Below are 25,528 nucleotides of genomic sequence, written 5' to 3' on the forward strand. Positions count from 1 at the left end.
ATAATTTTCGTAACGGAACGGACACATCCATACAATGTTTTGGAGACACATCTGGAGAACTAAAATAATTTCCTTGCTCACCCGCGACCTTACGATAGCTAAGCTTATGCAAAATAATGCGTGTTCATGCAGTTCCTCCACCTCCACACTGTAAGAACACACACAAGTCACACAACCCATCTATCACCACCACCACACTACACTGACGCGTTTCGAACTCAAACAGAGCTCATCTTCAGAGTGACACAACCGTACACCATGCTACCAGTTGTTAGACTAACGAACCACAACCACCGTTTTAAACTTGTCACTGTAACTCCCAAGTACCCACATACGTTTTATGAAACAAAACAAAACTACCACAAATTATTAATAATTTTTTTTTTTTAACCGTCCTTCAAAACTACCTTGATTTTTTATTTATTTACTGTCAAGGCATGTTTTATTAACTACCATTGCTGAAATTAGATCCAAGCCGTAGCAAGGGAGATGAAACTAAATTTACCTGCTCATTAATAATAGACCCCATACTGTTGTATCTAATTATCTCCATGCATTCTAAAACATCGAGACGAAACCCCTTGCCACAATAATGTAACACTTCATACGAATCGGAGTCCGATAAAGAATGATTTAGTTCCAACAAATGTTTGGCAAAATTCGACTTATCAGGATGCTCATTCCTATATGCCGAAACATGCTCTTTAAATCTAGCATTAAAACTGCGTCCTGTCTGACCAACATATACTTTACTGCAGTCATTACAAGTGAGCTTGTATACACCCGATCTAGTTCCTTTATCTACCTTCTCTTTTGTGGTTACAAAGTTTAGAGTACAAAGAGTTGTTAGTCTTAAAGGCTTACCTTAACATTGTTTGATTTTAAAATACCCAAATTCTATCAGACAAACGACCAACGTATGAAATGCTACACCTATATTTGTTAGAAGACTGCGATGGTAACACGGCGTAAAGCATGCTATTCACTATCCGTGCCTGCTTCTTCTGAACCAAACTATTGACCATTGATTTAGTATAACCATTCGACAACGCTATCTGATAAATAGTATTTAACTCTAAATCAAAATCTTCCTAGAAAGAGGTACAGTTAACAATCTATGTACATAACAATGAAAAGCTGCTAATTTATGCTGCCACGGGTGATTAGACGATGCTGGTATCACGGCATCTGTGTACGTGGGTTTTCGGTAAATTTTTGAACTGGTGTTATTATTAAATCTAATAATTGTCAAATCCAAAAAGTTTAACGAAAAATTTTCTTCTAATTCTTTTTTAAATTTTATTTTAACATGTTTGTTATTTAAACCATTCACAAACAAGTCGAGCTGTCTCATACTTCCCCTCCAGCACAGAATTAAATCATCAACGTACCTATAATAATACACAATATTTATTATTACCCACTATGTACCTATTTTCAAAGTAATCCATAAAAATATCTGCCATTAATGGACTCAGAGGTGATCCCATTGCTAAACCATCACTCTGTAAATAATACTGTCCATTAAACCGGAAATAATTTTGCTTCATGCATAAAGTTACCAAATCAATTAATTCACAAACCTCCCCAGGATGTAAACGCTTCCTTTCCAAATGGTTTTAAGAATAACTATTGTCTCACTATATGGCACATTAGTAAATAAACTATCTACATCTAAAGAAAGCAATGTTGCGTTAGGCGGAATGCTGTAATCTTTAATTTGCTAACTAAATCCGAACTATTCTTCAAAACTGTATGATGGGTTTAAAAGAAGATTTTACACGAATAACACTATTTAATTTCCTTGCCAATTTATATGCTGGAGCACTCACATATGAGACAACTGGACGAACTGGCACATTATCCTTATGAATTTTAGGCAATCCATACAGAATTGGTGCCTGCGGATTCATAGGTATAACAAAACTCTTTTGTTGTTCGGTTTCAAAGGTAAATTGAGATTTTTTAACAAGCTTCTTTAATTCATTATGAAACGTTATTGTAGGGTCCTTTTGTAAAACTGTGAAACCATCTCCCTGAATTACATCTAAAACTTTTTGATTATATTGGCTTCTTTCTAAAAAAACAATACAATTACCCTTATCAGCCTTGGAAACAACCAAATCATTGTCATGCACTTTGCGTTGAACGGATCGCAAAGAATGTAATTCCGTTACATTGGCAACACACTCTGTAATATTTGTATTTTTAAGTGTATTCGCCACCAAAACCTTTGTCTCTAAATCACCGCTGTTACTCACAATTGCAACTTCTGAATCTACCGCCAAACCTCCACTATTTTCTGATTTAATTTAGAGGGTAGATTATACTTCAAACCTTTTTTCCAATAATTTATTTCACCGTCCGAAAATTCTACATTAGTAGTAGTTATTTTTATTCTTTCAACAATAATAACCGGGAATCTAATAACGGTCATACTTTCTACCCTCGTGTTAAAAATCTTACTAATGTAGAATTTTCGGACGGTGAAAATAAATTATTGGAAAAAGGTTTTGAAGTATAATCTACCCTCTAAATTAAATCAGAAAATAGTGGAAGGTTTGGCGGTAGATTCAGAAGTTGCAATTGTGAGTAACAGCGGTGATTTAGAGACAAAGGTTTTGGTGGCGAATACACTTAAAAATACAAATATTACAGAGTGTGTTGCCAATGTAACGAATTACATTCTTTGCGATCCGTTCAACGCAAAGTGCATGACAATGATTTGGTTGTTTCCAAGGCTGATAAGGGTAATTGTATTGTTTTTTTAGAAAGAAGCCAATATAATCAAAAAGTTTTAGATGTAATTCAGGAGATGGTTTCACAGTTTTACAAAGGACCCTACAATAACGTTTCATAATGAATTAAAGAAGCTTGTTAAAAATCTCAATTTACCTTTGAAACCGAACAACAAAAGAGTTTTGTTATACCTATGAATCCGCAGGCACAATTCTGTATGGATTGCCTAAAATTCATAAGGATAATGTGCCAGTTCGTCCAGTTGTCTCATATGTGAGTGCTCCAGCATATAAAGTGGCAAGGAAATTAAATAGTGTTATTCGTGTAAAATCTTCTTTTAACCCATCATACAGTTTGAAGAATAGTTCGGATTTAGTTAGCAAAATTAAAGATTACAGCATTCCGCCTAACGCAACATTGCTTTCTTTAGATGTAGATAGTTTATTTACTAATGTACCATATAGTGAGACAATAGTTATTCTTAAAAACCATTTGGAAAGGAAGCGTTTACATCCTGGGGAGGTTTGTGAATTAATTGATTTGGTAACTTTATGCATGAAGCAAAATTATTTCCGGTTTAATGGACAGTATTATTTACAGAGTGATGGTTTAGCAATGGGATCACCTCTGAGTCCATTAATGGCAGATATTTTTATGGATTACTTTGAAAATAGGTACATAGTGGGTAATAATAATATTGTGTATTATTATAGGTACGTTGATGATTTAATTCTGTGCTGGAGGGGAAGTATGAGACAGCTCGACTTGTTTGTGAATGGTTTAAATAATAAACATGTTAAAATAAAATTTAAAAAAGAATTAGAAGAAAATTTTTCGTTAAACTTTTTGGATTTGACAATTATTGGATTTAATAATAAACACCAGTTCAAAATTTACCGAAAACCCACGTACACAGATGCCGTGATACCAGCATCGTCTAATCACCCGTGGCAGCATAAATTAGCAGCTTTTCATTGTTATGTACATAGATTGTTAACTGTACCTCTTTCTAGGGAAGATTTTGATTTAGAGTTAAATACTATTTATCAGATAGCGTTGTCGAATGGTTATACTAAATCAATGGTCAATAGTTTGGCTCAGAAGAAGCAGGCACGGATAGTGAATAGCATGCTTTACGCCGTGTTACCATCGCAGTCTTCTAACAAATATAGGTGTAGCATTTCATACGTTGGTCGTTTGTCTGATAGAATTTGTGGTATTTTAAAATCAAACAATGTTAAGGTAGCCTTTAAGACTAACAACTCTTTGTACTCTAAACTTTGTAACCACAAAGAGAAGGTAGATAAAGGAACTAGATCGGGTGTATACAAGCTCACTTGTAATGACTGCAGTAAAGTATATAATGTTGGTCAGACAGGACGCAGTTTTAATGCTAGATTTAAAGAGCATGTTTCGGCATATAGGAATGAGCATCCTGATAAGTCGAATTTTGCCAAACATTTGTTGGAACTAAATCATTCTTTATCGGACTCCGATTCGTATGAAGTGTTACATTATTGTGGCAAGGGGTTTCGTCTCGATGTTTTAGAATGCATGGAGATAATTAGATACAACAGTATGGGGTCTATTATTAATGAGCAGGTAAATTTAGTTTCATCTCCCTTGCTACGGCTTGGATCTAATTTCAGCAATGGTAGTTAATAAAACATGCCTTGACAGTAAATAAATAAAAAATCAAGGTAGTTTTGAAGGACGGTTAAAAAAAAAAAAAAAAAAAAAAAAAAAAAAAAAAAAAAAAAAAAAAAAAAAAAAAATATTAATAATTTGTGGGTAGTTTTGTTTTTGTTTCATAAAACGTATGTGGGTACTTGGGGAGTTACAGTGACAAGTTAAAACGGTGGTTGTGGTTCGTTAGTCTAACAACTGGTAGCATGGTGTACGGTTGTGTCACTCTGAAGATGAGCTCTGTTTGAGTTCGAAACGCGTCAGTGTAGTGTGGTGGTGGTGATAGATGGGTTTGTGTGATTTGTGTGTGTTCTTACAGTGTGGAGGTGGAGGAACTGCATGAACACGCATATTTTGCATAAGCTTAGCTATCGTAAGGTCGCGGGTGAGCAAGGAAATTATTTTAGTTCATTGATATGGACCTCCGCAAAGTAACGCCTGATTCAATAAATTACACATCTGGAGACCATGTTTTTACAGCTCGGAATCATGGACTGAGTCTACCTCCCAAATTTTGTTGAAACCGGAGATATATATAAACTCAGGGTACAACTTCAAATAGAAATGCCCCCAGCTAGACTTAGGCGGGTCAATCAACTTTTTTACCCACACTAATCTGTCCGCGACATTTTTCAAACAATTGCAGATTTTTGTAAGTAAACATGTTTTTTCTGTAATTTAATAGATGGTGTACATGAATACATGCCACCCTACGTAAGTTCAACCTATTAAACCGTGAAATATTTTGTTGGAAGTACGATTTTTTGGTAACGCCAGCGACAATTTTGGTAACGCAGGAGACGCCCAAACTGTGGGTAAAATAGTTGATTGGCCCAGGCCCTTTTAACCCCTTATTTTTCAACTTCAGACCTTTTTTGCGTGTTGATTGCGGGTTTAAGTGGCTGTTAAGTCCTCGAGCCTTTGACTGAGCTGTACGTAGTACCACCTGAATCAGGCTTATACTACGAAGTGCAGAACTCGAACTTCGTATGTTGCCGTCCCGCTGACGCTTATGTCATTTAATACGCGAGTGAAAGGGACGGTGCGATACGAACTTCGATTTACGTGTTTCGTAGTAGCTCCTCAGACCAGAACTAGAATTTACGACTAAAAACATCTGTCTGTATGTGACATTGTAGCTTTCAAACGGATGGACCGTTTTTTTTACGCGGAAGCGAGTTTCTTTGCGCTGGTTTTAAGCTATGTTCCATTGAAATAGGTTCAATAATTTTCGAGATACTCAATTGTGGAAATGACAATGTCGGGAGTTGTTAACTTTTCTAAGTTAATTAAATAGGTATAGGTAGTGATATATAGGTTATTAGAACTAATTAACTGCTAGCGAGCTTGCGATAGCAAACGCTTTTTAATTCAGGTCTCGAGCTATCAAACACGCGCTATTGCGAGCTTGCTAGCAGTAAATAATAATAATAATCCCAGACTATATACGTCCCACTGCTTGGCACAGGCCTCCTCTTCCCACGCGGGCCCAGTGCGGATTGGGAACTTCACACACACCATTTAATTGCTTCGCAGGTTTGTGCAGGTTTCCGAAAAACTCAAGAGTTGCGAGCCGCGGTTTGAACCCACGATCCTCTGCTTGAGAGGTCATAGGTCAAACCACTCGGCCACCACGGCCGTAAATAAGATCCCAAAAATCGTCGATGTCACCATTCTCCTCTGTCCCCCCTACATATTATGATTCCTAAAAACGGCGCCTACCCAAAATTCTAATTTAACCGAAACATCGAAACAGAAATTGAAAGTTCAGAAACGCGACCACCGACACTAAACAATCCATTTTACATAAAAATCTAGAAAGCCACTAGAAAATATCGTTAAAGTTTACGTTTTGCGCCCGTTTTATTGGCGTGTGAGGTGTTAAACGAGTACTTTAAAACGTGATTAAAAGGCAGTTAATGCGTTGTTACTGTGGAAGTTACGACTCTTTAGTACTTGATGGTGGAAAGCGACGATACGTATTTCTTTAATAATAAGTTATGATAATATCGGGCGCTAGTATTATTTCACGAAAAACTTTTTCACGAACGACTTTATCACGAAAACCTTATCACGAAAAACTTTATCACGAATAGATTTTACCATTAAAGACTTTCACGAAAACTTTACCACTAAAGACTTTATCACGAAAACTTAATCACGAACAGACTATATCACGAAAAGACTTTACCACGAAAAGACTATCACGAAAACTTAATCACGAATAGACTTTATCACGAAAAAACTTACTACGTACTTTAATAAAGTCGTTCGTGAAAAAGTTTTTCGTGATTAAGTACTGACACCATAATATCGCATTCTCGCTTTCGTCTTATACATATATTAAATAACTTAACCAACAAAAAGTTGGAAAACCCCCGACTTTGTCACTTCAAAGTTCAATATCTCAAAAACGGCTTAACCGATTTTGATGAAACATGTCTAAGAATCAGTGCTAGAAAACCTCATTTTAAAAAAATCGCATTCAAACCGGTCCACCCGTTTAAGAGCTACGGTGCCACAGACAGACAGACACACAAAGCGGCGAAACTTATAACACCCCTCTTTTTGCGTCGGGGGTTAAAAATACCGGTGAAGTGAATTGCCTGCCAAACCGTTGAGGCTACGCGTAGTGTAGGGTTAAATTTTCAGAATGAGAATGGTTTAGCCGTAGTTCCCGCACGGGCCCAGAGTGGATTGAGAATCACACAGCATTGAATTACTTCGCAGGTTTGTACATCCTCATGATGTTTTTCTTCACCGCAAAGATCATTTTCAAATCTGATTTCATTGAATCAGTCTTACGCGTTACGAGTCCTGATTTGAACCCACGATCCTCGGTTTGAGCGGCCATAGGACCAACCAGTAGGCTACGACGACTTTTTATCTAATGTTAAATACGCTTATGGTTAATATTGTTTTTTATAAAAAAAGTCGGTTAAGCAGTTTTTCGGCCATACCAAACAACAACACAATCAAAAAATTTCTTTTTATAAAGTTAGCTTTCTAGCTAGTGAGCTTTTGCCCACCAATTAGGGTTTTGTCGACCGGATGGCTAAGTGGTTAGAGAACCTGACTACGAAGCTTGAGGTCCTGGGTTCGAATCCCGGCCGGGGCAGATATTTGTGTGAATAACACGAATGTTTGTTCTCGGGTCTTGGATGTTTAATATGTATTTAAGTATGTATTTATCTATATAAGTATGTTTATCCGTTGCCTAGTGTCCATAGTACAAGCTTTGCTTAGTTTGGGACTAGGTCAATTGGTGTCAAGTGTCCCATGATATTTATTTATTTTATTATTTATTTATTTCACAGAGGCGAAATATCGCTAGATGGCGTTAGTATCGTGGTCCGTTTGACGTTTGACGTTTGCTTGCGATTGGCTCATTCAACTGACATTGGCCCAAGCCTGAAGGCCGCCATTGAGGGAATAATAATAATAGTTATTTAACCAATCACGAGCAAACGTCAAACGGCCTCACGACACTAACGCCATCTAGCGATATTTCAGCTCCGTGAAAACCCTCATTTAGGCGAAAGAAAAGTTAAATTTCAAAATTTCAAATTCAAAATTCAAAAATTTCAAATGATTTATTCAGTAAATAGGCCGCAATGGGCACTTTTACACGTCATTTTTTTAAACTACCAGCGCTTTCGGAAAGACCATCATTGCCAAGAAGAATGCGCCGCAAGAAACTTGGCAGAAAGTCATTTTTTCATAATAATATAATTACAAATAAAATACTTAAAAACTATATTATACAATTAAAGAAAAAAAATACAAAAAATAATAATAATAAAAATACAGGGATGTATGGGGTCCCTTAGTTACAATACTAAACACTAACCCCCTTATTCATAAAACTTAACAAGCCTATGTTAACTAACAAATGCTTTGTCCCTTTCTAACAAATACAAATGTCGAAGTGACAGATAAGGACAAACGAATTTTAGCGGCATTTTAACTAAAATAGGTTTGATTGTCGTTTATGAATAAGGGGGTTACTATATCTAAACTATATCTACGTTCAGTGGAAGTGTAGAATGCTTCCACCGTCATAAATTTTAAAATAAATAGTTAGATTACCTAATCAAATCAGAAAATAAACCCGCCAAGATTCCGGCACAGAATTTAATTTCCCACCAATGAAGTCATTAATTGATCTTTATTATCGCGATATGAAACCAATCAACAAATCAAATACACCGAAAGATGTAAGATAAATCAAGTCATGTTTCGTTACAATTACAATTAACATTTACGCGTTTTCCATCCATCCATCCCAGCCTATATACGTCCCACTGCTGGGCACAGGCCTTCTCTCAGAACGAGAGGGCTTGCACCGTAGTTCCCACGCGGGCCCAGTCCGTATTGGGAACTTCACACGCACCATTGAATTGCTTTGCAGGTTTGTGTAGGTTTCCTCACGATGTTTTCCTTCACCGTAAAGCTAGCGGTAAATTTGAAATATAATTCTGCACATGAATTTCGAAAAACGCAGAGGTGCGAGCCGGTGTTTGAACCCACGACCCTCTGCTTGAGAGGCGATAGGTCAAACAACTAGGCCGCCACGGTTACGCGTTTTAACGTGACCTTATTGCGCCAGAAACACCATGTGTAAGATTTCTAGATCTATAGGCCATATTTTATTATAATTGTGTATTTGGATATTCATGAAAAAGGCATTCCTCAAACGTAGCGAAAGAAGAAAGTAGATTTAGTTTTCATGAGGAAATATCGTCCTTTCTCGGATAACTGTCGAATTAACAAAGCTTGAGCTAGTAAAAGTAAACTATAATAATTAAAAGTTAATTATTACTAATAATAAATTAATATTAATTATCTGCTTCAATATTATAGGCAGGTACCGCAGTACCAAGTAGGCACGGCTTACGTTACATTGGTAGCTATTATTAATAAATTTCGCACACTTCGATAAGTCTTCGGTAGTATAGTGGTAAGTATCCCCGCCTGTCACGCGGGAGACCGGGGTTCGATTCCCCGCCGGAGAGATACTTTTTGCATTTGAAATTCAATGTTTACAAGCTAATTCTACATTTTCAACTAATTTAATAAATACCTTACTATCGTCAAAACGTATATTTTGTTTGTTTATTTACATTCTGAAAATTAATTTAGACCCAGTTCTAGCACTTGTTTTGATTAAAAGTGATAGATAAGTTTGTGTGTCTGATGATGTATGCAGCAAAAAAAATCGCATTAATTAATCTCTTCATCTCGTAAGATATCATATGTATGTATGTCCTATCACATTTTAATGCAGCATAATTGTTATTATAATTCAAACCCGCCAATAATTCCTGCAGGAAAATTTCGTTTCCCGAATCCTTTAGATGTTGGCTTTATAAAGGAACTCCCACAACTTCGTTTTAAAGGTTCCGGAGCCAAAATGGCAAAAACGGAACCCTTATACTTAGTTTCGCCATGTCTGTCTCTGTCTGTCTGTCCGTCCGTCCGCGGCTTTGCTCAGGGACTATCAATGCTAGAAAGCTGTAATTTTGCACGGATAAATGTGTAGACTATGCCGACAAAATGGTACAATTAAAAATTAAAAAAAAAAATTTTTTTAGTGTTACCTCCCATAGACGTTAAGTGGGGGTGATTTTTTTTTCTCATCCAACCCTATAGTGTGGGATATCGTTGGATAGGACTTTTAAAACCATTAGGGGTTTGCTAAGACGATTTTTCAATTCAGAGATATGTTTGCGAAATATTCAACCTTAACGTGCAAATTTTCATTAAAATCGAGCGCCCCCCCCCCTCTAAAATTCAAACCGGTGGGTGGAAAAATTTGAAAAAAATCAGGAAGGTAGTAAGTATATCAAACTTTCAAGGAAAACGGCTAAAGTAAGAGGTGTAAAATATACCTAAACTTGGAAGATTCCGTATAAAATACGAAATCCTTGGAATAACACATAAGCGACTTTTTGACTCGATATTCCCACGGGATACCTAGGGATAAAATCTTGAAATAACAACCGCTGGGCTTAGAGCCATGAAATTAAGTATGTAGGTGAAATAACACATAGGCTACTTTTATCCCGATATTCCCACGGGATAGGCGTAAAGTCTCTAAATGTATGTATGTATGTAAACTCTTAATTGTACAAAAGAAAATTAACAAAATACAACTATCAAACTTTAAGATACTTGAACAAAGGCGGACTTATCCCTTTAAGGGATCTCTACCAGTCAACCTTTGAGTGGATGAGAGGAGAGGAGCAATACGTCAGGGTCCGACAAAGGGTGAGTTTAAGAGTTAAGCTAAATAACAACCGCTGGGCTTAGGGTCATGAAATTTGGTACGTAGATAGGTGGCTGGACGCTTGAAATAACACATAGGCACTTATTTATATCTCAATGTTCCCACGGATAGGGATAAAATCTCGAACTAATAACCGCTGGGCTCAGAGTCATGAAGTTTGGTATGTAGATAGCTGGACATCTGGAATAATACATAGGCTACTTTTTATCCCAATATTCCCAAGGGATAGGGATAGAATCTCGAAATATCAACGGCCGGGCTTAGTCTTGAAATTTTGGACAGTTGTTCTTAATACTACCTCAATGAAGACCGACCACGATATTTGGGAAAATTCTAAAATCCCGGAGTATCAATTGTACCAGATCGAATAGTTTACGCGCGCGTAGCCGCGGGTAAACTCTAGTGAATCATAATTTGGTAAAATATTTTCGGCAAAAAGACAGGATTCCTTTACACTATGTATTAAAGTTGTAAAAAGCTTCCTAAGTATGTTGTTAACTTAAATTTAAATAAAGAAATACAGATTGAAAAAAATATTTTTGGAAATGAAAAAAAAAGATGAGTTGGTGTTGTGTGTGTATTTGTGTATGCGTCAGAGTGTATGCATAAATACACTTATTCCCTATTTTTGTGTTGAAAATAACTTAACAGTGCCCTTCAACTGTCGTGATAAAGGGTATTTACAGCTGTTCTCGACTACTGATAAGAACAGTTTCAGTTTATTGCTGTTTTCGAGTGGCGACGTTTACAACGGGCCGCAAGGGACCGATTATTGAAACATCACCCGAAAATAGGGTAAAGGAATTTATTAATAAACAAACAAATAATATATACAATAATTAACAGAAATAAATAAAAAAGCCCACTATGGCCCAAGCCCTCTTGTTCTGAGAGGAGGCCTGTGCCCAGCAGTGGGACGTATATAGACTGGGATGATGATGAAATAAAAAAGAACTAAAACTAACTTACTCTAATCCTAAAAATCTATATTTACAAATATCACCCAAGTCGTTGCTATTGGGCAGGGTGCCCATAAGGCTGGCTGCGTTTCCTCGTATGGCAATGCCAAAATAGGGTAGATGGGGATATTCGTTTAAAGTGTATGTGTTCAGAATTAGGTTACTTTACGTTCTTCTTACTCAGAATCACGAGAACTATACTTCGTTTTTTTTAGCATTAGAAAGAAGGTAAGCGATCTTGACGTGTCTTTTTCATGAAAAACACTTTTGAAAAATAAGTCACAGCAAATACGTAACAATTAGCAAGGACATATGATCATTTACATGCTTTTGGTATCATAAGTAATAGTTACCGATTTTTTTTCTAAAGGTTTTTCAATAAAAAGATCGTCAAGATAGTTTACCCTTTTTCTAATGCTATAAATAATTTTGAGAAACTATAAATGAAATATACTTACGCTAAATGTAAATACATTAGATGGTAACCGAAGCAACACAAATTCATGTTAAACCTACTTGTTTATATTATTTTTATTAAAGGCCCCTGGTCATTATTGATACCGTGTGCGTATGTTTACATTTTTGAATATTATCCCCTATTCTTTTTGTATGTCGTCTACATTTCATAAACATTCAAAGTCAAAGTATCTTTATTTGTAAACATAGGTGGTTCTAATATACACAAGGTATTATAGCGTAATTATTGGTATCACTCGCTATGTTTCGCCCACAGGCATACAAATAATTTGCAGGTTCAAATGTAGGTAATGCAAAAATAATAAAATTAAAATCGTCAAAAAAATTAAATTAGCTAATACAATACATTTGAAAAACAAAACATGTCAAACTATTTCATACAATACCGTATAATTGAATTGTGAGTAAAGATTTATTAAGATAGGCCGAATTTATTTTAAATGTCATAATAATGTCAAAAATTTCTTACAATATGAAGTGATCATCGATTCTATAATATGCCTTCTCCACACACCATTTGACAGTTTAGCTTTGTATTCTGGGAGCTCAGTTCGTTTAAGTTCTTCGGGCAAGTGATTAAATATTTTGACTGACATATCGTCCCTACTTTGAAAAAATCTCGTATCTAAAATCAATATGTCAACAAAATTGAACCCTGATATAATGTCCATAAAGTTCACTCAGAAAAATTATCTACTTTGAGCTACGAGTTTTTTTTAAAGTAGTGACGATATACAGCATACTTTTTCTGTAACGTGCAGTCTTAGAAGTAGGCAAAACAAGATACAAGCCGTGGCTTTTTGATATGTTCTCGGGACTTCAAACTGTTCACGATATCACGATACTTCAAATAGTATACTACCCTGAGGTACGCCCTGCTTCACCGTTGTCATATCTGACCTAACTTTAGTTATTGTTTGTGACTCTATACAAAAATGTATTACCTCGGTTTACTGCTGCCTATTGTCTAAATAAGACCTCAGCCAATCATAACAACACCCCCTTATACCATAACTGTCTAATTTATGGAGAAATATGTCATGTGAAACCAAATTTCATCACATTAAACTTCATATATTATCCTAAGCAACTCTCTACTTTCTTTCAAATATCCGATGTCAGATCTTTAAAGTTAACAAATAAATAAAACCGAAAATGTTAAAACTAAAAAAATATCTAGATTTTAGGTGGCCTGCTTCATCAGCAATAAAGCTGATTATTACTAACTGTTCACGAGGGAAATTTTATTTTGGAAACCTGAAAAATAAACGGGGGAATTAATTAGTTATCCTGTTGGCTTAATTAGAATAAATCGTTATTAGCATATTAATGCGATAACAGAAAATAAAATTTGAGAGTAAATTGTCACGCTAAAATTTTTCGACATAAAAATACAATGGAAGATCGTCTAACTAAACATTTAAAACATCGCTTATTTCAGTTCTATATTAGATTCCGCGTCTAATGAAAATTAACCTATGATATTTTTTTTGTCAATTTGTTTAGTCTTAAGTATATGAAAACGTTATATATTGCTTTTTAGCCAGATAGGCACTTTGTGTTTTAACCTCACGTGTTTTATACTCGTAGAACCCCATAGACCTCCAGTTGTTTCGGATGGAAGCGGTCTGCATCTACCGTGAACCCGCAACTTTAACCAGCCACTTTAGCTATCCAGTGACACAGAGTTATGGAATTTTATAAGTGCGAAAGTATTGTCCAACAAAGTAAGTAATTGTCCTCTGGTCGGACACTTTGAAACCCTTAAAAACGTACCTAAACCCCTAATCCTAACGAGCTAACTACTCAAAGGCTACGCGCTGTCCAATTAAAAACCGCGAATTAAAAACATTCGCTTGAACATCAAATATTCAAGATTAAACCTGATCTACGCTTGTTTTTACAAAGCCTGGATTAGATGCTATTCGATGACAACCTTTTAGCGTAAATGGCACTCATTTCGCTTTTTTCACCACACTTTGGAGGGGTATGGGAAGCGTTAGTACAAACGTAGACATTGGGCTTAAGTATACATAAAATTTATATGAATTGCGTAGCGGTAACGCGGTTTATATGAAATTGTGGTTTTTCTTTGAGGTTTGTCACTAAAGATAATTGCTCTGTTGCTATTTAGCAACCCTATCCTAGTTCCTACTATAATATTATAAATGTCAAAGTTTGTGAAGGTGTTTGGATGTTTGTTACTCAATCAAACAATAACGGCTGAACGGATTTACATGAAACTTGGCTTACAGATAGTCAAAGATCTGCATTGAGATAAAAGACACTTGATATCCCGTATTTTAAATTTAAACAAGAATACAGGGCACTGTTCAAGAACGGTGACGTACCTCAGCTCTCTAGATGACGTGACGTGTTAACTTCGTTTGCAATCAGATGGAGTTGTGCAAGCGAACGTTGTCCTTTCAAATTGTTACCGTAACATATTGTCAGGCAAAACCTAGGCAAACTAAGTATTCTAGTTTGCGTTGCCATGGTAACAAGAATCGTGTAAGTAAACTGTTGTCAAAAATTGCACAGGCATACTATACAACAGTTCAGTAAAGACGGCATTAAGCTATGTCTAATGCGGGCGAAGCCGCGGTTTAAGGATAGTATACAAATATATACATTGAGATCGTTCTTCTTTTAAGTCATCATCATCATCATGTCAGCCGAAAGACGTCCACTGCTGGACATAGGCCTCCCCCAAGGCTCTCCACTCAGACCGGTCTTGTGCTTTCCGCATCCACCGCGATCCCGCGATCTTAACCAAGTCGTCGCTCCATCTTGTTGGAGGCCTACCGACAGCTCGTCTCCCGGTCCGCGGACGCCATTCGAGAACCTTCTGGCCCCATCGGCCATCCGTCCTGCGAGCAATGTGCCCCGCCCACTGCCACTTTAGTTTCGCAATTCTTCGGGCTATGTCGGTAGGTAACCTTAGTTCTACTGCGGATATCATCATTTCTAATTCTATCCCGCAGAGAAACCCGAGCATAGTCTTCTTCTAAGTCGCTACACTCGAAATAGAGTGCTCGTGATCGTCGGATGAGGACCAGGTAGTGAACCTTCATGAAGACTTTCTTGATAAAATAGTGTAGCGTTTTCCCTTGACTTCCACACCGCAGGTGTAGGTTGCAGGTGGTAGGACCTTGTGCAAGGTCCGCCCGGATTGCTACCACCATCTTGCTCGCTAATCCTGCCGTGAAGCAGCAGTGCTTGCACTGTTGTGTTTCGGCGTGGAGAGTAAGACAGCCGGCGAAATTACTGGCACTTGAGGTATCCCATCTTCGGCCTCTAGGTTGGCAACGCATCTGCAATCCCCTGGTGTTGCAGGTGTCTATGGGCGGTGGTGATCTCTTACCATCAGGAGACTTGCTCGTTTGCCATCCATTCGATTAAAAACAAAAACAAAACAAACCGCATTGCTGGAGTCCAGAGTTCGTGATCGGCAACAGAGAGCGCTACTGCCAAGTCTCACGTCAGAGGGGCTACTATGAATTTCGAAAATCAAAGTTCGTATTGTGCCGTCCCGCTGATGCTAATACTGTTTAATACGAGAGCAAGAGAGATATGATACAATCTTCGATTTTAGAATTTCGAAGTAGCCCTTCAGGTCCCTTAGCTCCTTTTACGACACCCACGGGAACAGATGGGTCCATCCTATTGTAAAACCACGCACAGCAAAGCCAGAGACCGTATTGTCTAACGTGCGGGTGCTCGCGATCGCATCTATCTCTTTCTACCATCATCCTATACCGTATGACAGAATGAAATGGTGAAAACAATTGTGATCCCGAGTACGGTAGACAATAAGGCCCCAGCAGGGCTACTACGAAACTCAAAACTCGAAGTTCGTATCGTACCGTCCCTCTCGCTCTTGTATTAAATAGTATAAGTGTGAGAGGGATCGCTCGACACGAACTTCGAGTTTCGTAGTAGCCCTGCTGCTTACGTCATGTTGCTCATAATTTGCATAATGTAGTTCATATAGACTACTTATAGAGTATACATAGTTTTTATCCAATAATAATTTGTAAAGTATTCAAATACGTTTTCTATATTATTTTGGTTATGTTATTTCCGGTAGGTATTGTATTCTTTATTATTAATTTGTGTTCCATATTGATTTATATGAAGCGTGTAACGTAATAGGCGTTTTGGTTTTTCATACTGTAAACCTATTGTTGTATTGTTTTTAATAAATAAATAAATAATAAATATGAATTTAAATAATGAACAAAAAATATTGCTTTACTTTGTAGCAACGTTGTCAAATTCAGAAAGGAAACAAGGGAATACGTTTAATGGATCTGTGAAGCTCTCGGTTTTTTTTAATATAAAACAATATAAGTTCGACAAACAGGGAATGGAAAAAACCTGCTAAACGCGAGTCGGATTTATAAACGATGGTGTCTTGCTACCGTACTAAAAGATTTGGTAAAAAAGTAATTTTTGATACAAGTTACTGTACTAGTGTACTTTTTGTTGACTGCACTTGTATTGTCACCTAAACTACCTTTGCATGCCAAATTTCAAGTCGATGCCATCAACATTTTCAAGTATCTGTTACAGTTCAAACGAGCACACAAACGAACATTGTAGACACAAGACGATTATAACTAAGGATACCGTTGGTCGTCTTTTGGTTACGGAACCCTAAAATGTATTATTCATGGTACAGCTAAATCAGTTGTGGGCTAACAAACCGTGCATGTGTACAGAGTTTCTATTACATCCATTACTGTAAGTGCTGTTTTAATGTTGTACAGTCTACAAAATAATCTACATAAAATTGATTCTATAACTTCACGCTTTAAGGACTCTACCCATTATACACCGTATCATATCATGACCGTGGGGTAAGCCATGGTGGCCTAGTGGTTTGACCTATCGCCTCTCAAGCAGAGGGTCGTGGGTTCAAACCCCGGCTCGCACCTCTGAGTTTTTCCAAATTCATGTGCGGAATTACATTTGATATTTACCACGAGCTTTGCGGTGAAGGAAAACATCGTGAGGAAACCTGCACAAACCTGCGAAGCAATTCAATGGTGCGTGTGAAGTTCCCAATCCGCACTAGGCCCGCGTGGGGACTATGGCCCAAGCTCTCTTATTCTGAGAGGAGGCCTGTGCCCAGCAGTGGGACGTATATAGGCTGGGATGGAATATCATGACCGTAATAGCAACGTGTCAGGCAAAAATATATTCTTTCAAAGTCAAAGTCAAAATATCTTTATTCTATTTAGGCTCTAACAAGCACTTAATTATGAATGTCAAAAAAAATCTACCACCGGTTCGGAAAAACCTCTGTTGAGAAGAATCCGGCAAGAAACTCAACTTTTTTTTTTAAAGATTTACAATATTTTTAAATGATATTTATACATCACAAGTATTTAACACAACTTTATTTGTAATTGTATAATTGTATTGAAAAGTATGAGACTGTACTGCCCGCGGGTCGAAAAGCGCAGCGTAGGACTAACGAGATGGACGGAAGACCTGGTTAAAGCTGCGGGTTCACGGTGGATGCAGGCCGCAGCCAACCGAAGCAACTGGAGGTCTATGGGGGAGACCTATGTCCAAAAGTGGACGTCCCACGGCTGAGATGGTGATGATATTCCCACTAGCACGTTTCCTAACCAACCGTCGCCGCGTGTCATGTATGCACTGTCTATCGCATGGGCTCTAGTTATCGCTTTCACCATTTCTTTCTGTCACCATCTTAAACCATTAGACGGAAATAAATAGTTAATGCGATAGTAAACGTTCGCTCGTTAGATAAATACGGCCTCAGGTCGGTATAGGTGGGAACTTTACGACACCCACGGGTATAGATGGGTCCGTTTACGACATCCACGTTGATAGATGGGTCCATTTACGACACCCACCGGTATAGATGGGTCCGTTTACGACACCCACGGGTATAGATGTGTCCGTTGACGACACTCACGGGTATAGATAGGTCCGTTTACGACACCCACGTTGATAGATGGGTCCGTTTACGACACCCACCGGTATAGATGGGTCCGTTTACGACACCCACGGGGTTAGATGGGTCTGTTCTATTTTAAAACCGGGCACGGCGCGGTGATCTAATTTCTTTGTTACCTTTTCATTGATTGCTATTGCTTGCTGGTATTTATTTACTTAACTAGTTTTTTTATTTATTTATTTATAAACAACTAGCTTTTGCCCGCGGCTTCGCCCGCGTGCAATTCGGTTATTGTTGTTCCCTCGGGAACTGTGCATTTTCCCGGGATAAAAGTGACCTATGTCACTCTCTGGCCCATAAACTATCTCTATGTCAAAAATCTCGTTGATCCGTCATTCCGTTTCGACGTGAAAGACGGAAAAACATACAAACACACACACACACTTTCGCATTTATAATACTAGCTTTTGCCTGAGGCTTTGCCCGGGTGGAATTCAGTTATCGCGCGCTGTTCTCTCGGGAACTGTGCATTTTTCCGGGATAAAAAGTAGGCTATGTCACTCTCTGGCCCATAAACTATCTCTATGCCAAAAATCACGTCGATCCGGCGCTCCGTTTCGACGTGAATGACGGACAAATATACAAACTTACAAACATACAAATAGACACACTTTCGCAATTTATAATATACGGGTTAGTATAGATAATTGGATAATATTACAAAAGTTTTTTTTATCGATATTTAAAATTATACTATGTTTGCCAACTACATAATCAAATGATGTTTTTCTAATCGCATTTTCTGGATATTGATCCGAGTGCTCAATGTACTCAATTAATTAGGTAGCGATTTGTTTGATTTAAATAGGACGTAATCAATTAAGAGAACCGAGAAGACTATGTTGCATAAAAAATGTACATATTTATGCACTTTTTAGGGTGCCGCGCTTATCTTCAAAAGAAAAATAGAAACCTTATCAAATGATCTCTTCGTTGTCAGTCTGTCTGCCAGTGAAAACTCTTTGTTTTTCCTTTTTGTACAATAAAGAGTATAAACAAACAAACAAACAAACAAAACTCTTATTTTCTGATGTATATGAAACTAATTGTTGCGCGACTCTATCTACAAAGAATTCGTTTATCGCTATCCCGCGGGAAAGATGGAATTTTCCTCGACAAAAACTACCCTATATGTCCTTCCTAGGGTTTCAAAGTATCTCCATATGAAATTTCATTTTATCGGTTCATTTCATTCGTTTTAAGTGTGAAAAGGTAACAGACAGACAGATAAACACAGAACAGAGTTACTTTAGCGTTTGTAATACTGAGCTTGGAACCCTTTATAGCCATGTTTTGGGTTCCGTTTCCGTAATCTTACAAGGAATCCAAGAAACTCTCCTATACACGTAAAGTAGCAAGATTTTTTTAATAGTAAATATTTTCGATTCTGAATCCATACAGTGAGGCACCGTTGGATAGGTCTTTCAAAAATAAATAGTTGAGGGATCCGTTCGCAAAATATTTAGCTTACCTAAAAGAGCTAATTTTTGTGAAATTAAAATGCCCCCTGGGCGTTTTGTCAAAATCTGAACATTACCTACTGAAGAAAATATATAGGGAGAATATGGGAGTTAATTGAATGAACAATGAATATTTTTTTAAAGTCCCATTTGTTTAACTTCATTTGAATAAAACATTGTATACGATTAGGCAAGCTAAAATTTAAAACATCACTTTACAGTGGTGACCCTTAAAATAAATTCGGTCCTTACTTTTTGTGATTCCATAGGTACCCCAAGTGTCCCTATTTTAAAGTATTTCGAATTTTTACACGACTGAAAAGAGAGGTATTGTTTTTCGCGCGTATCTTGTATATTATGTAATGTTCTTTATTACAACATATCTCTCAAACCGCTAGATGGATTTAGACAATTTAGGTATCATTAGAATCGTTCCAGCAACCCAAGTGTCCTTAGATGGGCGACGTTAAAAAAAATAATATGGCGGCTGTGAGATGCAAGTAATTGGGGGTAACATTTTTTTTTTCTAATACGACTAATATAGGTATCAAAGTCAGAGCTATTATGATAATAAGGATCTTAAAAAACTATGTCATGACTGTTATATAGAAAATAATATACGTTAAAACGTTACAACAAAACAAAATATAAAAACTAAAATGAAGACTATTAATGCTAGAAAAGTGATTTTGCATGGATATAAGTATTTAAGAAAGTATGCCAACAAAGTGGTAAAATCAAATTTAAAAAAAAATTTAGGGTACCTCCCACAGATTTGTGCAGGCGGGTTTTTTGATTTTTTTAATTATTATTTTTTGTCATCATTGATGTTGTTAAGTAGTCGATCGGTTGGTAAACCGTGGATGAGACTAGCACGGTCCCGTGCAAAGCGGATTTGAGCTGATTTGATTTGATTGATTGACTCTTTATTGATCATCAAAATAGTAATCGAGACAGAAAACAGGTTCATAAAGAGACAATCGCACCTTTAAATGAACTATCTTATTATCCTGTGTTCTGTTATTTTCTTGTGTTTTTATGTACAATAAAGAGTTTTACAATACAATACAATACAATACTATGCCATTTTTATTTCCAAAAATTACTTAATTATAATATGTATTTAACATGTATTTATGTTTGTATGTATGTATCCATCTATCTATCTATCTATCTATCTATCTATCTATCTATCCATCCGTCCGTCCGTCCACAAAAACGGCACGATAGTGACAGGTTGCTAATAATTAATAATTAAATTTAATTGAAATAATATGATATTACGGCATCCTACGGTCATTTAAGATACTCAAAAAACATAAACCATAAACATATTTTATATGGTACTTGCTAGTGCTGCACTCTGACGGGATAAAATTGCAGTAATATTCCCTATTGGTGTCAAGTGTTCCGTGACATGTAATTTTATTTTGTGCTTGGCTCGTTTCCTGTTCAACTGTAGTATCCCGTTATCTAAGCCTGTTTACGCTATGCAGAGGAGAACATCATGCGGTTTTAATATCATAATAAAACGGTCTAGCGACTAAACTACCTTTTGTACGGTTTATTCTAGCTACACTGCTAGTTTTGTAAACAGTCGGGCTACAGTCTTACCAAAGGTACTTTTACTTTCTACACGATGATTTTTAATTGGTGATTAGGAGTTGAAAAATATTAATAATCAGCCTAAATCGAATTCCATAGGTGAAGTATCACAGTTTCGTAACTCACTGTTAAATTAATTACAGTTCACTAAAATGATAATAGCTAAGTTTACGCAAGATATGCGTGTTCTGCAGTTCCTCCACCTCCACACTGTAAGAATACACACAAGTCACACAAACCCATCTGTTTAGGGTCTCAAACTTTTTAAAAAGTGAAAACGGCCATGGAAATTTTGGCACAAGTCGTATACAGCTAACTCAAATGGCTGCTATCAGTTATTTTGTTGGAACTTCAGACTTTTTTTATTGGATCTGAAACTGCTTGTGGTGTTTTCGGTGGAAGACGGAAAAATACACCTGCTTTTTTATGAAAAAAGGCGGGAAAGCATGAAAAATTTTATTGAAATAAAATTAAATGTCATAAGTAATATTAAATATATTTTGAGAAAAGGTTTATTCTAATTTAGTTTTTTTCTTTCATAATTTTTGAGAAAAGCTTTATATTAGTCTCGGCTGGAATAGCAATTACTGGCTTCGTATTAGTTAAACGGACTCGCAAGTTCGACCGTTTAACTCTCATACTCAGCCAGCAATTGCCTACTTCCAGGCCATGACAATAATCTACTATTATTCAATTAAAAGTATGCAGATAAAAACGCAAGTGTAATTTTGATTTCATTTCACCAGTGAAACTGAAGTGCTCCTTATTTTCTTTTGACTAGAATACTGGTCGTGATTATGTCTCGAAATATATTAGTAACGAGTGAGAATCACGAAAGTTTAAAACATATAAATTCCAACAGTTCAACCCTCTGCCAGTTTCATGTTTATTTTCGCCAATTGCTGTTATAAACCGTTTTAAAAGTTTCGTTTCGACAGCTAAAGCAAAAGCAACTTTATTTAAACAATGTCCATAACAAATGAACCAAAATGAAATCATAATTAGTACCTACCGTGGGTTTTACCGCGAAATTGATTACATTTCAATACCTCGGTGAAATGTGTAGCGTAAAATACCGTAGGATGATGACGCCACTCAATGGCGTAATATTAAGCGAAAATACAAACTGAGACATGGATGCCCAGAAAAACCAGAAATAGAGACCAGCACTGGGAATTAAACCCAGGTCCTCAGCAATCCGTGCTGCGTGCTATAACCCTACACCACTGCTGGACAGGAATCTAGAAACGAGTTTTTCCTATGCATACATATCTCAGATTGCTTATCTACTATGCTACTTAAGCAGTAGCAATAGCGACATCTATGTTTCGTCGAGAGACGTCACTCTCTCGGAACTAACCACTCACTCAGACAAGAGATGTCGCTACTAAGCAATCAAATTATGATTGTTTTTTTGGAGTATTTTTGTATTTTTTTTAATTTCAACTCCAAATTTGTTACTTTTACGGGTATTCATGTCTCAGTTTGTATTTTCGATATGGTTTCACGGGATACCCGTAAAAGTAACAAATTTGGAGTTGAGATAAAAAAAAATACAAAAAGACTCCAAAAAACTAATCATAGTAATATTACGCCGCAATGCAAAAAGAGGGGTGCTATAAGTTTTATATGTCTGTGTGTCTGCGGCATTATAGCTTCTAAACGGATGAACCGATTTTAATGCAGGTTTTATCGAAAGCTTTAATCGGATCTAAAAGTTTCAGCAAAATTGAAATGTACTTAAAATTTGAAGTTAAAAAATATTATAATAACCTACACAAAAACACATTCATTTATTCTTTCAATTTAAATTTAAAGAGCAAGCCGAAAACAGTTATAAAATCATTGAAAATATAGTCTTAGAAAAAAATGCAAATATTATAATGTTGGGGAAAAGTAAAATTTGTTTTGTGTGTGTCGGAAGCTGGTAACACTGCTGCATGCTTCCGGCTCCGGTTTTTTATCGTTTAGCTTTTGTTATTGTTTTATGTCAGACATAATACGTTACGAAGCTGCGTAAAGTAATATTTTGCTGCTTATATACTTTGTAGGTACTATTTATTAATTTAACTAACTGCATTATTATTGAATTTCTTTAATCAGTATAAATAACTATATCCTTTGTTTTTTTTTCGAACAGTTAATAACTTCTACTGTATTTTTATGGTGCAATTTAAGTAAAAACTGATATATATTATATATAGGTACGTACTATAAATGAAAAGACAAGTCAAGATTGTTTGTCTTCCTTTATCATTCCCTTTTACGTTGATGACTTAGTTCATCGGAATTTGCCTCCTTATTGAACACTGCCATTTTTTAAGCAGCACAGAAATCAAAAGTACATAGAGAAAAAATTACAATTAAGCGCAATAGGCGGTTTTATCGTTTGTAAATGAAATTAAAAAATGAAAATGAAAAGATTTATTCGGGACACACATATAAATAATAGATACAGAACAAAAACATAATAATAATAAAGTGAAATAAAATAAAATGAGATTACAAAATACAAAAATAATTAAAAAAAAATACTTATATATATGCGCCCGAAATGGTCCCGCCTCAGCATAGAATGCGGACTCCTTTGGTGGAGCCAGCGCTGGTCTTCCGGCGAGACCATTCATTTACTTTCGTTATCTTCCAGGCAACTTTTTACAACAGAAAAGAGTTTTGAATCTTTCTTTAAACGCGCAATACTTATAATATATTTTTTTTCGGGATCTCTGCAAAACGTTCTGTCTGTTTCGACGAAATTTGCTATCTGGAAACTCTCGGGGGCGAACAATCGATCTACACGTAGCTTGGTAATATCTCTCGGAAAACACGTGTCTTTGAGTTTTAACGTAAATTTCATGTGCTTTTTTTAATTTATTTTTTTTAAACGGGCATCGTACAAATTTGTCACATTAGCTCATGTGCTTTAAGGTCGGTAATTTCGATAACTCTGTTATCAGCATGGCGCATCAGCAGTTTAGTGTTGAACTTGTAAACGGTCTAGAGTTAAAATGAAGGTCAGATGCAAATACGTAAGTTTAGTTTACGTATTTTTACTTTCTTTATTTTTTATTCGAATGGATGGCAAACGAGCTTGTGGGTCTCCTGATGGTTAGAGTTCACCACCGCCCATAAACATCAGCAACATCAGGGGTATTGCAGATGCGTTGCCAACCTAGAGGCCTAAGATGGGATACCTCACGTGCCAGTAATTTCACCGGCTGTCTTACTCTCCACGCCGAAACACAACAGTGCAAGCACTGCTGCTTCACGGCAGGATTAGCGAGCAAAATGGTGGTAGCAATCCGGGCGGACCATGCACAAGGTCCTACCACCTGTAAAACGTTTTACCTATAAAGCTTTAAATAAGTATCTTTTCCAAAAAATACGATTTCACAAAAAAAAACTCCGAGCACACAGCTCGGCTCCCAGGTATATTCTATTCGACTAAAATATTGTTAAACTCACTAACCTGGTTGCGCTTGCACTTGTTTAACTGCAACGGAAAGCTTTACAAACTGCAAAATATAATATTTCATTGTTAAGTCTTCGCTCTTGTCAAATTTAATAATGTTTAAGACGATGTTCTCCTGGTGCTAGGAGCGATTTCGATTTATTTACTAGAACATCGGAATACAGCGTTTTGATATTATTATTATTTTTGTCAGCAGTACGTTTGCTCTACGAAATATAAGATTTTATATGTAAGTATAACCTAACCAACAAAAAGTTGGAAAGTTGTTGACTTTGTCACTAATAAACGATAAAACATGTCTAAGAATCATCGCGAGGAAACCTGATTATAAAAAAAAACCGCATTCAAATCGGTTCACCCGTTTAAGCGCTCACACACACACACACACACACACACACACACACATATATAGCGGTCAAACTTATAACACCCCTGTTTTTGCGTCGGGGTGTTTCTGATTTTCCCCTACTAACCCATTTAGATTGATTACCCTGCCTGTATATATATTATACGTCAATGTGGAAAACAATACAAATTTCATACAGATTTCATAATCTGTAATTCTAGCGATTAAAATATCCCTATATATGTATATGGAATTCTCAAAAATATGTAAATAGTTGCATAAAAAAACACCCCACCGAAATTCATGTCTCTAATCCAAGCGGTTGAAATTCAACACGCTAAGATTACATTAGTATAAAGTTTATAGTCTTTAAGTTTCTTAAAATTTCTCCGAAACTTTCTTAATTTTTATCCCGTAAGAACTTTCTACAAAGTATTAGAAAACTTAACAAAAAAAGATGGATGCATTCAGTAGAATCGTTCTCAAGCTATAGCCTGACCAAA

General features: G+C 36.5%; 1 protein-coding gene and 1 non-coding gene across 2 annotated transcripts in view; both read left to right on the forward strand.

The window, feature by feature from the left end:
- The window catches only part of AstA (allatostatin A), a 123,041-nt gene that overhangs the window by 48,856 nt on the left and 48,657 nt on the right, over window positions 1–25,528 (forward strand). The window lies entirely within an intron of this gene.
- TRNAD-GUC (transfer RNA aspartic acid (anticodon GUC)) lies at window positions 9,369–9,440 on the forward strand. Its single transcript has one exon. It is a non-coding gene; the product is annotated as a tRNA-Asp (tRNA).

This window comes from Choristoneura fumiferana, chromosome 15 (assembly GCF_025370935.1).
Source record: "Choristoneura fumiferana chromosome 15, NRCan_CFum_1, whole genome shotgun sequence".
Lineage (NCBI taxonomy): Eukaryota > Metazoa > Arthropoda > Insecta > Lepidoptera > Tortricidae > Choristoneura > Choristoneura fumiferana.